The sequence below is a fragment of the Lolium perenne genome, chromosome 7 (genome assembly GCF_019359855.2).
Source record: "Lolium perenne isolate Kyuss_39 chromosome 7, Kyuss_2.0, whole genome shotgun sequence".
NCBI classification, from domain to species: domain Eukaryota; kingdom Viridiplantae; phylum Streptophyta; class Magnoliopsida; order Poales; family Poaceae; genus Lolium; species Lolium perenne.
In genome coordinates this window covers 274,575,007-274,589,960 of record NC_067250.2, presented here as the reverse complement: position 1 = coordinate 274,589,960, position 14,954 = coordinate 274,575,007, and positions in this window count along the sequence as shown.

Genomic DNA, 14,954 nt, shown 5'->3' with positions numbered 1-14,954 from the left:
TAATTTCCTGGTTTGAATATGTGTAGACCTTGTTTATCAAAATAATTGAATGCTTACTATATAACATAAGAAGACCTTGTTTTTTTTGAATTTTTATACCCATTTGAATCTTGGTCAAATCCTTGGTTCCACCAAGATTTGAATAAGTTAAAAACATGAATATGAAAAAGTAAGCATGTATGCTTCTTAGTCACTTCAAAATGAAGCTCTTGGGAGGGTTTTTGAATTTCCATGTTCGAAACCAAAAACCACATATCTTCATGCTTGACTTCATGAAACAGAGTTTAGGGTTAGAGGTAGATACATGCATGATTTTCCTTGTTTGAATATGTCTAGACCTTGTTTATCAACTTAATTGAATGCCTACTGTATAACATAAGAAGACCTTTTTGTTTTTTTTTTCAATTTTTATACCCATTTGAATCTTGGTCAAATCCTAGGTTTCACCAAGATTTGAATAAGTTTAAAACATGACTATGAAAAAGTAACCATGCATGTATGCTTCTTAATTAATCACTTCGAAATGAAGCTCTTGGGAGGGTTTTTGAAATTTCCATGTTTGAAACCAAAAACCACATATCTTCATGCATGCGCTTGACTTCATGAGACAGAGTTTAGGGTTAGGGGGTAGATACATGATTTCTCTCGTTTGAATATGTCTAGACCTTGTTTATCAACTTAATTGAATGCTTACTAGATGACATAAGATGACTATGTGCATTGGTTTTTCATTTTTTTTTGAATTTTTATGCCCATTTGAATCTTGGTCAAATTCTAGGTTTGACCATGATTTAATCAAGTTTAAAATATGAATATGAAAAATTAAGCATCTATCCTTCTTAGTCACTCCAATATGTAGCTCTTGGGAGGGTTTTTGAAATTTCCATGCTTGAAACCCAAAAACCACTTTTCTTCATGCATGCTTGACTTCATAAGACATAGTTTAGGGTTAGGGGGTAGATACATGATTTTCCTACTAGTTTGAATATGTCTAGACCTTCTTTATCAATTTAATTGAATGCTTACTATATGACATGAGCAGACCTTGGTTTTAATTTTTTTATACCCATTTGAATCTTCGTCAAATCGTAGCTAGGTTTGTTGACCAAGATTTGAACAAGTTTAAAACATGAATATGAAAAAGTAAGCATGTATGCGTCTTAACTAGTCACTCCAAAATGAAGCTCTTGGGAGGGTTTTTGAAATTTCCATGTTTGAAACCAAAAACCACTTCTTCTCTTCATGCTTGACTTCATAAGTCAGGGTTTAGGGATATATAGGGGGTAGATACATGATTTTTCTGGTTTGATATGTCTAGACCTTGTTTATCAACTTAATTGAATGCTTACTATATGACATAAGAAGACTACGTGACTTGTGCTCACTGAAGTGTGGGACCTCACGCATGGGAACCACACGTAAGTGACAGACTTGTTGCTCTAATAACTCGGGTGATCATTATACTGTATTAGTACATAGTTTCCTATGGATCCTTCTTAGTCACTCCAAAATGAAGCTCTTTGAGAGGGTTTTTGAAATTTCCATGTTTGAAACCCAAAACAACTTCTCTTCATGCTTGACTTCATAAGACAGAGTTTAGGGTTAGGGGTAGATACATGATTTGTCTGGTTTGAATACGTCTAGACCTTGTTTATCAATTTTAATGCTTACTATATGACATAAGAAGACTATGTGCTTTGGTTTTTCATTTTTCTGATTTTTTTATTTTTTATGCCCATTTGAATCTTGGTCAGATCCTAGGTTTTACCAAGATTTAAACAAGTTTAAGACATGAAAATGAAAAGGGAAGCATTTATCCTTCTTAGTCACTCTAAATGAAGTTTTTGGGAGGTTTTTGAAATTTCCATGTTTGAAACCCAAAACCACTTCTCTTCATGCTTGACTTCATAAGACATAGTTTAGGGTTAGCGGTACACACATGATTTGTATGTTTTGAATATGTCTAGACCTTGTTTATCAACTTGAATGCTTACTATATGACATAAGAAAACTACGTATGTGCTTTGGTTTTTCATTTTTCTGTTTTTTTTGAATTTTCCGCCCATTTGAATCTCTGTCAAATCCTAGGTTTGACCAAGATTTAAACAAGTTTAACACATGAAAACAAAAAGGTAAGCAATGTATCCTTCTTAGTCACTCCAAAATGTACCAATTGATAGATGTGTTAACTTTGCTTCATGGAAAAAATAATGTCATGTAAATGAGTTAACTTGGATTTCCTACCCTTGAATCCATAGGAAACTTTGTTCTAATGCACTATAATAATCAACCGAGTTTTTACACCAACAGGTATGTCACTTACGTGTGGTGCCCATGCGTGAGGTCCCACACTTCAGTGAGCACAAGTCACGTGCAATAGGTACGCAAACTCCCAGCCATTTTCTTTGTCAAGAGAAGACGCATCAGGATGCGTATTGGAAGTCTGTGGGTCCTTCTGGATCCTTCGGTTGTCCCTCTCACAAAAAAAAAAACAAATCTCTCTCATTCTCGGCCTCGCTCGAGTCGCTCGCTCGCTCGCTCGCTCGCACCTCCTGCTCATCATCACCCGAAAAAGGGGAGACACCATAATGCTCTCCCTCCTTCTTCTCTCCTTCCGAGTGATCCCTCTTCCTCCGAGTTTCACTCGACGGGCAAACACATATGTGCTGCATAGTAGAGTTATAATAAAAAGGTACGTAGAAAAATCGACCTACGAATCTATAATTAAATAGGTTAAACTAGGGTTTTGCCCAGTACTACAGATCAAGGTTCAAAAAAATCCAACTACGGGGTTCGAACAACCCCATTTCTAATCAAAGAATTTTTTCGACGTCATCCAAATGGCCTCAAACTATAGCATGGGCGGATCCAGACTATAGCATGGGCGGACCAAGATAATTTAAACAAGTTTAAAACATGAAAATGAAAAGGGAAGCTTGTATCCTTCTTAGTCACTCTAAAATGAAGTTTGGGGAGGTTTTTGAAATTTCCATGCTTGAAACCAAAAACCACTTCTCTTCATGCTTGACTTCATAAGACAAAGTTTAGGGTTAGGGGGTAGATACATGATTTTTCTGGTTTGAATATGTCTAGACCTTATTTATCAACTTAATTGAATGCCTACTATATATATATAACATAAGAAGACCTTTTTTTTTGAATTTTTATACCCATTTGAATCTTGGTCAAATCCTAGGTTTCACCAAGATTTGAATAAGTTTAAAACATGAATATGAAAAAGTAAGCATGCATGTATGCTTCTTAATTAATCACTTCGAAATGAAGCTCTTGGGAGGGTTTTTGAAATTTCCATGTTTGAAACCAAAAACCACGTACTTCTCTTCATGCTTGACTTCGTAAGACAGAGTTTGGGGTTAGGGGTAGCTTGATACATGATTTTTCTCATTTGAATATGTCTAGACCTTGTTTATCAACTTGGATGCTTACTATATGACATAAGAAAACTACGTATGTGCTTTGGGTTTTCATTTTTCTGTTTTTTTGGATTTTCCGCCCATTTGAATCTCTGTCAAATCCTAGGTTTGACCAAGATTTAAACAAGTTTAACACGTGAAAACGAAAAGGTAAGCATGGATCCTTCTTAGTCACTCCAAAATGTACCAATTGATAGATGTGTTAACTTTGCTTCATGGAAAAAATAATGTCATGTAAATGAGTTAACTTGGATTTCCTACCCTTGAATCCATAGTAAACTTTGTTCTAATGCACTATAATAATCAACCGAGTTTTTACACCAACAGGTCTGTCACTTACGTGTGGTGCCCATGCGTGAGGTCCCACACTTCAGTGAGCACAAGTCACGTGCAATAGGTACGCAAACTCCCAGCCATTTTCTTTGTCAAGAGAAGACGCATCAGGATGCGTATTGGAAGTCTCTGGGTCCTTCAGGATCCTTCGGTTGTCCCTCTCACAAAAAAAACAAATCTCTCTCATTCTCGGCCTCGCTCGACTCGCTCGCTCGCACCTCCTGCTCTATGACAAACCCTGCACAACAGTCAACATCATCACCCGAAAAAGGGGAGACACCATAATGCTCTCCCTCCTTCTTCTCTCCTTCCGAGTGATCCCTCTTCCTCCGAGTTTCACTCGACGGGCAAACACATATGTGCTGCATAGTAGAGTAATAATAAAAAGGTACGTAGAAAAATCGACCTACGAATCTATAATTAAATAGGTTAAACTAGGGTTTTGCCTAGTACTACAGATCAAGGTTCAAAAAAATCCAACTACGGGGTTCGAACAACCCCATTTCTAATCAAAGAATTTTTTCGACGTCATCCAAATGGCCTCAAACTATAGCATGGGCGGATCCAGACTATAGCATGGGCGGACCAAGATAATTTAAACAAGTTTAAAACATGAAAATGAAAAGGGAAGCTTGTATCCTTCTTAGTCACTCTAAAATGAAGTTTGGGGAGGTTTTTGAAATTTCCATGCTTGAAACCAAAAACCACTTCTCTTCATGCTTGACTTCATAAGACAAAGTTTAGGGTTAGGGGGTAGATACATGATTTTTTTGGTTTGAATATGTCTAGACCTTGTTATCAACTTAATTGAATGCTTACTATATATATGACATAAGAAGATCGACTATGTGCATTGGTTTTTCATTTTATTGTTTTTTTTAATTTTATGCCCAGTTGAATCTTGGTCAAATCCTAAGTTTGACCATGATTTAAACAAGTTGAAAACATGAATATGAAAAATTAAGCATATGTCCTTCTTAGTCACTCCAAAATGAAGCTCTTGGGAGGGTTTTTGAAATTTCCATGTTTGAAACCAAAAACCACATATCTTCATGCTTGACTTCATGAGACAGAGTTTAGGGTTAGGGGGTAGATACATGATTTCTCTGGTTTGAATATATCTCTAGACCTTGTTTATCAACTTAATTGAATGCTTACTATGTGACATAAGAAGACTATGTGCCTTGATTTTCAATTTTTTGTTTTTTCTGAATTTTTATGCCCATTTGAATCTTGGTCAAATCCTAGGTTTGACCATGATTTAAACAAGTTTAATAAAACATGAATATGAAAAATTAAGCATATATCCTTCTTAGTCACTCCAAAATGTAGATCTTGGTAGGGTTTTTGAAATTTCCATGTTTGAAACCAAAAACCATGACTTCTCTTCATGCATGCTTGACTTCATAAGACAGAGTTTAGGGCTAGGGGTAGCTAGATACATGATGTTTCTGGTTTGAATATGTCTAGACCTTGTTTATCAACTTAATTGAATGCTTACTATATGACATAAGAAGACTACGTGCCTTGGTTTTTCATTTATTTTCATTTATTTTGAATTTTTATGTCCATTTGAATCTTGGTCAAATCCTAGGTTTGACCATGATTTAAACTAGTTTAAAACATAAATATGAAAAATTAAGCATCTATCCTTCTTAGCCACTCCAAAATGAAGCTCTTGGGAGGGTTTTTGAAATTTCCATGATTGAAACCAAAAACCACTTCTCTTCATGCTTGACTTCATAAGTCAGGGTTTAGGGATATATAGGGGGTAGATACATGATTTTTCTGGTTTGAATATGTCTAGAACTTGTTTTTCAACTTGAGCTTGTCTAGAGCTTGTTTTTAATTTTTTATACCCATTTGATTCTTCGTCAAATCCTAGGTTTGTTGACCTAGATTTGAACAAGTTTAAAACATGAATATGAAAAGGTAATCATGTATGCTTCTTAATTAGTCACTCCAAAATGAAGCTCTTGGGAGGGTTTTTGAAATTTCCATGATTGAAACCAAAAACCACTTCTCTTCATGCTTGACTTCATAAGTCAGGGTTTAGGGATATATAGGGGGTAGATACATCATGATTTTCCTGGTTTGAATATGTCTAGAGCTTGTTTATCAACTTAATTGAATGCTTACTATATGACATAAGAAGACTATGTGCCTTGATTTTTCATTTTTTTAAATTATGCCCATTTGAATCTTGGTCAAATCCTAGGTTTGACCAAGATTTAAACAAGATTAAAACATGAAAATGAAAAATTAAGCCTTGATCCTTCTTATTCACTCCAAAATGAAGCTTTTGGGAGGTTTTTTGAAATATCCAGGTTTGAAACCCAAAACCACTTCTCTTCATGCATAGTTTAGGGTTAGGGGTAGATACATGAATTTTTGGTTTATAGTAAGCATTCAAGTTGATAAACAAGGTATAGACATATTCAAACTAGAAAAATCATGTATATACCCCCTAAGGCTAAACTCTGTCATATATATGAAGTCAAGCATACAAGAGGAATGGTTTTGGGTTTCAAACATGGAAAATTCAAAAACCCTCCCAAAAGCTTCATTTTTTGAGTGAATAAGAAGGATCCATGCTTACTTTTTCATTTTCATGTTACTGACTTGTTTAATTCTTGGTCAAACCTAGGATTTGACCAAGATTCAAATGGGCATAAAAATTCAATAAAGAATTCAAAACATGAAAAACCAAAGCACATAAGCTTCTTAAGTTATAGTAAGCATTCATGTTGATCAACGGAGTCTAGACATATTTAAACATTAAAAATCATGTATATACCCCAAACCCTAAACTCTGTCTAATGAAGTCAAGCACGAAGAGAAGTGGTTTTCGGTTTAATTTTTTATTTATTTTTTTTGAATTGTTATGCCCATTTGAATCTTGGTCAAATCCTAGCAGGTTTGACCAATATTTAAACAAGTTTAAAACATGAAAATGAAAAGTAAGTTTGGATCCTTCTTATTATTCACTCCAAAATGAAGCTTTTGGGAGGTTTTTAATTTTCCATGTTCGAAACCCAAAATGATATCTCTCCGTGCTTTACTTCATAAGACAAAGTTTAGGGGTAGGGGGTAGATACATGATTTTTCTGGTTTGAATATGTCTAGACCTTGTTTATCAACTTGAATGCTTATTATGTGACATCAAAAGACTATGTGTTAGGTTTCGTTTGTCTTTGTTATGCCCATTTGAATCTTGGTCAAATCCTAGGTTTGACCAAGATTTAAACCAGTTTAAAACATGAAAATGAAAAGTAAGCCTGGATTCTTCTTAGTCACTCCAAAATGAAGCTTTTGGGAGGTTTTTAAAATTTCCATGTTTGAAACCCAAAACCACTTCTCTTAATGCTTGACTTCATAAGACAGAGTTTAGGGTTAGGGGCCAAGTATATACATGATTTTTCTTGTTTAAATATGTCTAGACTTTGTTTATCAACTTGAATGCTTACTATATGACATCAAAAGACTATGTGTTTGGTTTTGATTTTTTTGAATTTGTTATGTCCATTTGAATCTTGGTCAAATCCTAGGTTTGACCAAGATTTAAACCAGTTTAAAACATGAAAATGAAAATGTAAGCCTGGATTCTTCTTAGTCACTCCAAAATGAAGCTTTTGGGAGTTTTTTCAATTTCCAATGTTTGAAACCCAAAACCACTTTTCTTCATGCTTTACTTCATAAGACAGAGTTTAGGGTTAGGGGGTATATACATGATTTTTCTGGTTTGAATATGTCTAGACTCGTTGATCAACTGTAATGCTTACTATATGACATAAGAAGCTTATGTGCTTTGGTTTTTTTTTTTTATTTCTTTTTTGAATTTTTATGCCCATTTGAATCCTGGTCAAATCCTTTGTTTGACCAAGATTTAAACAAGTTAAAACATGAAAATAAAAAAGTAAGCCTGGCTCCTTCTTAGTCATGAAAATGAGTTAACTTGGCTTTCCAACCCTTGAATCCATAGGAAACTTTGTACTAATGCAGTATAATAATCACCCGAGTTTTTACACCAACATGTCTGTCACTTACGTGTGGTGCCCATGCGTGAGGTCCCAAACTTCAGTGAGCACAAGTCACATGCGGTAGGCAGGCAAAATACCCGATCAATCCGGGCGGTGGCTGTTAAGGACCCGATCGCATTTCTTGCTTTCAGACTGGGGTCTACCATGTAAAAGTTTGTTCCTTTTGGATGCATCACTCGTATTTGCAAGTTTTTTGGGGGTCCCGCAAATTCAGGGTAGCATCATGCCCCCCTTCCCACGCCAACACAAACAGAGTTCAACACAACATAATTAAGCAAGGTTCAACACAGACATAGTTCAACAACCCCTAATTAAGCTAATAGGTTCACCACAAACGCTGCTGAGCAGCAAACATAAACAGAGTTCAACAAAAGATGCTGCTTTTGAAGCAGTAGGAGAGACAAACATGCACAACAGTTACGGAGTATATTTACCATCTTCTTCCTGTCGCCTCCTCCCGGACCCGCTTCTTCTGCTTCTTGCTGCCCATACCTTTAATCTTTGGTGGCTTGGGCTTGGGAGGAGGCACACGACCGGTCTCGATAGCTTGGTTCAATTTCTTCCTTAGGAATAGCCCATAGGCCATGTGGCTGGCTATGAAGCCGAATCGGTTAACAGTTTCCCCAACTTTGAGACAGCCGGACCCACCGGCTTCGGCATGCTGCAGGACGCTTCGAAAGTCAACCTTTATGCTCTTTGTGCAGAAGGGGCAGCTATTCCTGGCACCAGTCCAGGGTTCACTCCAATACTTGTCGAACTTCCCCGCCTTAAGCTTGTTGAGAGTGGCCCTGGCCTTCCTATGACGCGACTCGACATCGCTGTCAACCTCATCAGTAGCAACCTGATACATGCCAAATAAACAGGTGAAGCAAATATGTAGCAGTTGCAACTAATATGAATCTAAAAAGATTCTGACGCTAATTCAAAACCCTATAGCGCAAAAAAAAGAGGGAGAGACCATAGAGCAAATCGATACAGGGCTATGTTGAATAAGGGAGAGAGGTGAATCGGATGTGAAGCAAATATGTAGCAGTTGCAACTAATACTGAATATGAATCTAAAAAGATTCTGACGCTAATTCAAAACGCTATAGCGCAAAAAAAAGAGGGAGAGACCATAGCGCAAATCGATACAGGGCTATGTTGAATAAGGGAGAGAGGTGAATCGGAACATACTTCCTCCCCCTCGTCGATGATATTCTCGTCGAAGGTCGGCGGCGGCGGTTCAAAGATGAGTTCAACCTCGTCCGCGTCATCTAGGGGATGCTTCCCAAGAGAGTGGACCCATCTACCAACAGCATCAGATGCCGATGAGCGACCGATGGCCCGACCTTCGGCAATGGCCTCCGCTTCGTCTTTGGCATCCGCTGCGGTGATGATCGCCGCCATTGCGGCCATGCGTGCTGCGGTCGCGGCTCTGGACGCCTCCTCTGCGGCTAAGGCCAGCCGCGCGGCTTTCGCTTTCGCTGCGTTGACGGCGTCGGTTGGGCTCTCCATCGGTGGAATGGGAAGGGGAAGTGAAGAGAGGGTTTTTTCCTAGTCCGTGGAGAGAGGGAGAAGTGTGGACGTGAAATGGATAACTGACGATATTTCAAGATTTGGGAGACATAGCACGAACGGGCAGATGACAGCGCGTGGGTGCATTACCTCATACTGCCTCTGTCCTAGAAAGAGCGTACGTGTGGGTTTTCAAGGCATATTAAGGATTTTATTATTACCCACACACATTTATTTTGTACTTCTCTACAGTGTTGACCGTGCTACTACTATTTGTGTTAGTGCGCCAAAAACAAAATGTTATTTTCTAAGTGCCAAATTAATCTAGGGCGTTGGTTGTGAACCGGTGAACAAAAAAGAGATAGCCCAAAAGAGGAACACACCAAGGTACAAAAACTAGCATATATGCATGTTTCTATGTACATATATATGACCATGGGTTTGTAGATAAAAAACATTCATATATGCGCTTACTATTAATATACATAAGTTTATGCTGATTCTCTTGGTTTAGGTATATATATGGTTAGGCATCACTACTAATTCAGAAAAAACAAAAATGTAACCCTTCAAGTGAAGTCATTTTAAGTGACCTAACAACTAAAATTCATATATAGGATTTGTATAGGAATTATGTAGGATTTAGATCACATGTGAATTTTCCCCACACTAGTTGTTTGATTCATAGGAACATATCCTATAGGAATCTTGCAGTGCAAATCCTATAAGAATAAAACATTAGGTCATACCTCATGGAAAATTTCCTTTGGCACAATCAAACACAACTCATCTTCCTATATGATTCAACTAGTCATTAAATCTCAATCCTATGTTTTTCATATTTCTATGGTTTTCCCATCCTATGAATCAAAGGAGCCTTAGGGCTTATATCTTTTTTTAGAAAGGCAAACTATGTTAAGATTGGCCAAGTTTTACGAAAAACCTTTAACATGCAAAATACAAAGTTGAGTCATTTCGTTTGAATCGGAGGGAGTACATTTGACGTTATGGTACTATTTGACATCTGCTTGGCACTGTATTTTTTTTCGAACCAAACTTCCCCCTTCATGAAGCTTTTATTTTAGCTTCAGTGACTTGATACATCCATATATCTAGACAAAGTTGAGTCAATTCATTTGAATCAGAGGGAGTACATTAGACTATATGGGTATTGTTTGACAACTGCTTGGCACTGTCTTCTTTTTTGAACCAAACTGCCCCCTTCACGAAGCTTTTATTTTGGGATAGAGCTTCAACGACTTGATACTTCCAAGTCTCACAGTGACTTGGTGCCACCATCCACCATCCATCTCAGATCCAATGTATGCGATTGACTTAGAATTTAAACTAAATAATTATTATAATTGCTCAGAAATATTTCAAGAACTTCCAGTTAATCGTGCATATTTCGATTTATATTTTGGTGAAGTTTCATTCGATTTGAATCAAAGGTTTTTGAGCAAATATATACTCCCTCCGGTTCATATTAATTGACTCTAATATGGATGTACTAGACACATTTTAGTTCTAGATACATCCATATTGAAGTCAATTAATATGAATCAGAGGGAGTATTTAGTTTAAACTAGTGCTCATATACGTAAAAAGCTCTTTAATCACAAACTAATCGTCCGAGTGGGATGAAATATTCACAGATTTTAGAACAAGGCATCTACATTTCTACTGGATTTTTTCATAATTTTTGTTTTTAGGTTCGAAATAAGAGATAGTTTGGAACGTTGGATCTCAAATGGTTGGTAGATGGTGGCACCAAGTCACAATGAGATTTGGAGACTTCAAGTCACTGCAGCTCTGTCCTTTTATTTTGACAAACTGCAGAGCCGCTGGTGCATCTATGGTTGCGTACGGCCGACGCCGTTTCTTAGCAAGGAAGTTCTTCCTATAAGTAGTAGTATCCATACTCCACTCCAAGGCATGTATAAATAAAAGAACCCATCCCGTTCTCGTTTTCCCGATCACTCTTCTTCGAAGATGGAGGAGGCCCTCTTCTTGTGCCCCCTCCGCCCGCTGCCCTTCAAACCCCCATATCCAAGGTCGCTCCCTTCCGATTTCATTCTTAGGTTCACCCGTGAGAAATGTCAATGACAACCGATGCCACGTACGTTGTTCCGTGCGGTGCAAGGGCGGTCATATGGGCTGTCGGCGCTGCGTCGGCGAGCTTGTGCCGAACCCGTGCAAGAAGTGCGAGCAGCCGGCGTGGTTGCCGCCGTCGAATCGATCTGGGGCAAGATTGCCGCCGTCGAATCGATGCGGGGCAATGGTCAAGTGCGTCGGCTGCCGAGCTTGGTCGCCTCCACGGAGTCCTACAAGCACTATATCGCGTGCCCGCATGGTCCGTGCGGCTGCACGGAGGCCATCAATACCGCTGCAGCTTCACCGGCCCACCGCGGGAGCTCTGGTACACCTCCAAGCATCCCACTCCATCCCGGTGTTTACGTTCCAGTATGGCATACCCGCCTGGTGCATAGTTCGTGTTCCGGTACAACCGCGGGGACACCTGTTCATCGGCAGTGGGGAAGAAGACGGTAGCGTGTTCGCCATCACCGTTGGCGCGCTCGGCCCGACCACCATTGTGTCCTGTGTGTGCATCAGGTCGGTCGCGTGCTTGCTTCCGATGTACAAGGCGCAGCTGCTGGTGATTGGTCCGCCGGCGCCGGCGACGGCTGGGACCAGTGACCTCTCGACGGACACCTTGATGGCGGTAATCGAGCCGACGAGCTCCCCGACGCCTAACTCGATCATGTTGCAGCAGCTCACTTCTTTCCTGGCGGTGCCGCCCCGTTACGCGAAGCAGAATGGAGGGCAGTGTGTGTTGCCTATCTGCGTTTGCATCAACAAGAAGGTTATACAATAATCTTCGTTTAGTCATACTGCAATGTAGTTACTCGAAGATCGGAGGGAGTAGTTTAGTTCGAAGTAGGGTTCGTTCGGATGTATTTTGGACTTGTATAGTAGTACTACTACTCCAGAACTATTAGCTAGCTAGTTGGAGTGCTAGAATGCAGCTCGGAGTATTATAGTATTTTGGCAGTACTACTAGTATATGTATGTGACTGCAAATTCAAACTAAAATGGAGTATTTCTTGCTAATGTTGTTCTTTTGGAGTCATCATTTTTTTCTGAACGTGTTAACTATGCTATTGTCTAAGGATTCGTTTAGATTTCTTTGGTTGAATTCATATTTTGTCTCTTCCTAATTTGGCAAAACTGCACTGTCATGGGCATTCTTACAAGGTCGCTGAAGTTTCGAAGTTTCTTAATGTATATTGCGTAGGGTGTACCCCCTTAACATGGATCTGTTGCATTTTTGGGTTGTATTTTTTTTTGGCAATTTTCAGGACCATAAAATAGCACGCCTTCAGTTGAAATTTGAATTAGTGGCCGATACTAGCATGGAGTAGTAAAGTTTTTTTGTACTCCCTCGGTCCCACCAAAAGTGTCTCACCTTTGTTAAAATTTAGATGTATAGATGTATTTTTTTTTGGGTGTGCCTATGTCTCAGTTGACTGAGATTTTCTTAAGTCTCAGTCACCTCAGAAAAGTGCAACTCGGTTCAGTTGCACATTTCTGGTAGAAAAGTGCAATTGCACTTTTTTAACAGAAAAGTGCAACTCAAAGCACTTTTTTGTAAGTGACTTAGACTTAAGAAAATCTCAGTTGACTAAGACATAGCAAAACCCTTTTTTTTTACAAAGTTGAGACAACTTTGGTGGGACGGAGCCACGGAGTCGTAGTTGATGGCGAGAAGGTTGATGCCTTGCTAGGTTGGTGTACGTTGCAAAAAGAACAAGGTTGGTGTGTATTTGTTTTATTTGTTCACCATAATACTGACATGGCCATCGATTTGATTAGACAACACAAGCCTGGGATGTTTCACTTATTTATTGTAGGAAGCACGATTAATGTTCTGTAATGATGGGGCTACTCCTATAGTCCGTCTGCTCCTACTCGGGTGTCGGGTCACAGTCACACTCTCCTCTTTTTTTGAACACATTCACACTCTCCTCTTTTTTTGAACACATTCACACTCTCCTCGAAACTGCAGTAGGCAGTATATGCATAAGAGGAGGAGCGTCTCGGTTCACCTCCGTCGTCTATCCCCACTCCGCCCAGCTTCCATAGCACGCGCCTGCGTCTCCGCCATGGCGCTTTCGCATCCTATCCAGCAGTGCCCAGTTTGAGAGCCTCTGTTCTCCAACTCAAACCCCCACCTGCCGCCATTGATCGCCATCTCTCTCCCAAAGTTCGAATCAGTAGATCTCCCAAGAAAATACCAACCCCATTGTACCACCTGCCTCATTGCGATGGCGAAATCGAGCAGGTCCGTGGATCTGGGCTGTTTCACAAGGTGTTTACGGAAGGCCCCCTTGAAGTGCTCATCAGCCGGTGCGACGCCATCACCGCCGCGTCCCTAGTCGGTTCCTCCAAAAGTATTCTTCGATCAGCCAAATACAGTGCCACTCTGCCTGCTTCTCAGCCGTTTGGCCTTCCGTGTGTTCTCTGTTGTGACCCGGCGGATAAACCATGGGTGTTCAAGGAGGATTTGCCGGTGCACAGCAAGTGCAAACTACTGCCGCTGGACAGGTTCTCCTATGATGGCCTAATGCCACACGGTAAGGATGAGGAGCGGGCAGGCGCCAATGGAGATTGGATCGCCATGGTTGGCCCCGAAGGCAAGTGGAACCTCCTCAATGTCTACACTCATCGCAAGATTAAGCTTCCATCTTTGAGGAAGAAGTTGGAAACCACACGCAATCCACTTATATTCGAGTATCGGCGTTACGCTATTCAAGCTGCAGAAGATAGCTATTTGCCAAGTTCCTACAGCTGCTAGGGGGTATAAAGATTTCTCCCATGTCTCAATCTTCGACTTTGCAATTGCCTACCTCCCGGGCGAATATCCTCGTACATGGATATTTCTTGAAAACCAGTTTCGATGCGGCGCCATATCTTTGCGATGCAATTATACATAACGGACTTGTGTTCGCCGTTACTGAGCTTGGAAATGTTTATGCATGGGATCCTAATCAATTTGGTAACATTTCCTCCCTATCTTTTTTATATACGTAACTTATATAGTATTTCACCTCTTATTTGTTGAACTGTCTTGGCATCTTTCGGCTTAAAGGAATTCCATAGGCGCACACCATAACCCTCTTGTGGTATGGACATATTTAGAATTTAACATCTATAGGAATTTTAGTATGGTCTAATGTGCATGTTGTTCCTTAGGAAAAAGGCCCCCTAGTAATTAAGTTTCTTTATTATTACTCCCTAGAAAATTTAAGGTAGAGTAGAAATAGAATCAATAAAGCTGCCATGCAATATTGATAAAGACTTTCATTTGTTTATATTCCCCCGGTTCTAGAGAATAAGGAGTACTATATTCAAACCATCAAAAATTTGGACCAATATTTTGGGGAACATGTTTTTAATCCATATGAAGTTTTACCAAGATGTTCGAAATATATTTCAAACCATCTTATGTTCGACCATTATTTTTTAAAGTACTAGTATTGGCATCCCAATATCAAATCAATATCACTAGTAGATAAATCATGAAATATATTTTCATGTGACGTGCTCTTTCCTTTTTCAAGGTCCTATAGTGCTCCTGCTCCATTCATTCC